The sequence below is a fragment of the Cygnus atratus genome, chromosome 9 (assembly GCF_013377495.2).
Source record: "Cygnus atratus isolate AKBS03 ecotype Queensland, Australia chromosome 9, CAtr_DNAZoo_HiC_assembly, whole genome shotgun sequence".
In the NCBI taxonomy this organism is placed as follows: Eukaryota; Metazoa; Chordata; class Aves; order Anseriformes; family Anatidae; genus Cygnus; species Cygnus atratus.
Genome location: NC_066370.1, coordinates 3,029,853 through 3,032,858, shown reverse-complemented (window position 1 = coordinate 3,032,858; position 3,006 = coordinate 3,029,853). Strand labels below are relative to the sequence as shown.

At 36.4% G+C, this 3,006-nt stretch overlaps 1 long non-coding RNA gene across 1 annotated transcript; it reads right to left on the bottom strand.

The window, feature by feature from the left end:
* Positions 1–1,408: 1,408 nt before the first annotated feature.
* Positions 1,409–2,663, bottom strand: LOC118247229 (uncharacterized). Its single transcript, XR_004778316.2, has 2 exons — positions 2,572–2,663; positions 1,409–2,260 (listed from the first exon to the last, which is right to left on the bottom strand). It is a non-coding gene; the product is annotated as an uncharacterized LOC118247229 (long non-coding RNA).
* Positions 2,664–3,006: the final 343 nt, after the last annotated feature.

The window sequence follows — 3,006 nt, the reverse complement described above, 5'->3', positions numbered from 1 at the left end:
TCAATTCCTCCAGCACTAAATAGTCCAAAGATTGATACTGCACACTGTATGTTACTGTCTGCTCCTGAGCCTTATTATCTTAGTTGGTACACTACCTGAGCAATGTCAGATTAATTTAGGGGTGAATAGTTTCCACTGCAATATCTGATAGAGACAGCACCTGGGAAAACAGTGACTTTACCAAAATATGCAGTATGTTTCATTTCAGGGCTTATGCTCAGGGAGTATATTAATACCATCTTGCATGCAGTGTAAAAATATCTTTAATGAAAACCTAGATGCTGTAACAAGGGCTCTTATTAGACATACATAGAGACAGGATATATCTTTAGACTGTGAAGGAAATATTCCATGAAAAGAAATACTTATCTCTACCCAACTCACAGAGACTACAAAAGAAAATCAAGATTATATATATATATACCCAAAATAAACACCATTGATTTTCCCCTTACTCTTCCAAGAAAGAAGAAAATCCTTCACACTACGATTAACTTAAATGAGGTCAGAAGCTGTGTTTAAGTGATAATCAGCCTCTCTGTTCTCTGTTGTTTCTTGTTGTTTAGGACCAATTGCTTTCATTTTGGCTTCCACTCTTTAGGAACTTTTTCCATTGTAGCAGCCTAGAGGCCTCCAGTAAAGTGTTTGCATAGGTAGAAACAAAACAGAGACGTCAGATAAGGATTTTGACTGGAAAGAGTTTCATTTAGAAAGATAATCTTGATTGTATTGAGACGAGGGAAGGGCCATATACTTCAAAAGATTCTGCTTGCCTGGGAGTTTGGCAAACTTCAGCAACTGCAGTCATGGATAGTCTGACCTTTTAGTGGAACTAAAGAAATACCTGATTTGTTGTGGTATTGAATTTCCAAGACCACCTTCTCATTTGCAGCAATTGAGCTCCTCAGTTATGAGTATCTATTTTCCTTGGTTTCTCAGTATCATTAGTTGAGTTTTGTTGCTTTAATTATTTAAAAAGTAACTTTGAAATGGAATGTCCTTTTTGCAAACATGACCTTACATGGACCTGAGCTAGAAACTACTGCTATCTGAACCGTCACTTACTGCTACAGTGGAACTCTGCCTGCTGGGCTCTGTAATGCAGGAAACAGAAACTTTCCAAAGTTTGAGTTCTTAAGCAATGGCTCATAGAATTTTCGAGCTATATATTTTGCAATGTATAAGCGAATATTTCTATATAGAAAGAAAAAAGAAAACAAACTAACAGAAGCAAAACAGAATGAAAAACATGAAGTGGAGCAGGAATAAACCATTTCAGTAAAAGCCTTTTTTTTTTTTTTTTTTTTTTTTAAATCAGATTTTACTTGCTTGTGGCTGTCTTCCAGCTGTGAATAAGAAAGGTATATTCAAACAATAGTGGAGTATAAAAAAATGAGAAGTCTTAATACTTTGTTAATTGCTTTATACTGGTGGCACCCTCATCTAGAGGTCAACGGTAAAGGTCTTTACTCAGACACAGTAGTACTAAATTTCATGCCTACATAAACAGAGAAAAACACTCCTTAATACATACAAATAAATTTTGCTCCTAACATATACAGAATAAAAGAGATTTAAGGCAGCCTCGTCAAAAATACATAAACTTGGGGTCAAAAATTATCCCTTAGGAGTAATACTAGCAAAAACTTGAACATTTCTGTTGGATGTCACTTCTATCTGTTTTGCCTTTACTTCTTCATCTGTCTTAAAGTTGCAAACTAAGCGCTGCTTCTTTTGAAGTCATGAATGTTGGAATTAATTTCACTGTGTAGTGAGATGCTCTGGAGTTGTCACAGCAATGGCTGCTTTCCAGGAGGTTTGCTTGGAAATAGGAGTAATGGCAGGTGTGGCTGGGCAAGGAGCACATGTGGTCCAGTGGTGAGGAGCAGGGTTTCTGGAGAAAACACGTATTAGATAGGGACATAAGTAATCCCAGTGGTTTCTCATGAATGCTAATATGGATTGTTAATCCTGTGAGAAAAACAAGGAGGCTTAAATTCTATATGTGAAGATGTGGATATTTGGACCTGCTGCAGAAGGCAGGCAGCACGTCAGAGTTCTGGCATCCTAAAAGTTCGTTGAAGTCTTTAAAGGCAGAGTTTTCTGTTCAGCTGTGGGTTCCTCAAGGTTTCTGTTTTCTAGAGCAGACATGCTTAGGTACATTGGATTTGCTAAGCAGTAAGGCAGTTTTCTCTCTTCCCAACTTCTAAGTAATAATCTTTAAGGAAAGATAACTTTGATGCTGAGTAAGTTCTGCGCCCTATTAAAAAACAGTTTGGTTTAGATTCCTTGTAATAATATTTTGAGAAATGGTGCATTTTTTCTTTATAAAATTTATTTGCCTTGATAAATGTTAAACTGTGCATTAAAATGACCTATAAACCATTCAGTATTTAATAGTAACTGCCATGCATGTATTCACTGTAAAATGAGGAATAATAGTGCTGCAAAGAGAAACAAGTTATTTCCTCAGAAAATTACTATTCCTTTATTCTCTTGAATAAATGAAAAGACTCAAAAATATCATTACCAAATACCAGAATTCCCATTGAATGACTAGGAGTTACTGACCTGAACATGTTAGCTGTCATATGGGGACTCCAGATGTGTCACACTCCAGGGGCTCTACTGGTCTCTTCTGTCTCTCTTTCATGGTTAGTGGATATTTCCTGAAAAACTTATCAAATATAATTTCTGAAAAATAATTGTCTGGAAATATCTCAACTGTCAGGTCAAATTCTACCATCTTCATAAAATACCACACATATACTTGGCAGCATGAGCCTTTCAGATAATTAATATCACACAAAACTCTAGTGAGTTATTACACCCAGTAATAAGAAATACAAGCACTTTCCTTGCAGCCGTGCCTTTTCTGATGATTCTCTCCATCTCTAGATCCCAGTTGTGCTTACCTCTAGGACACAATTATACCAGAGTCTTGACAGTCTGTCCATCAATTCAGGACAGAAATGTAAACCTAACCATCTTGAGCAAGTATTGCTG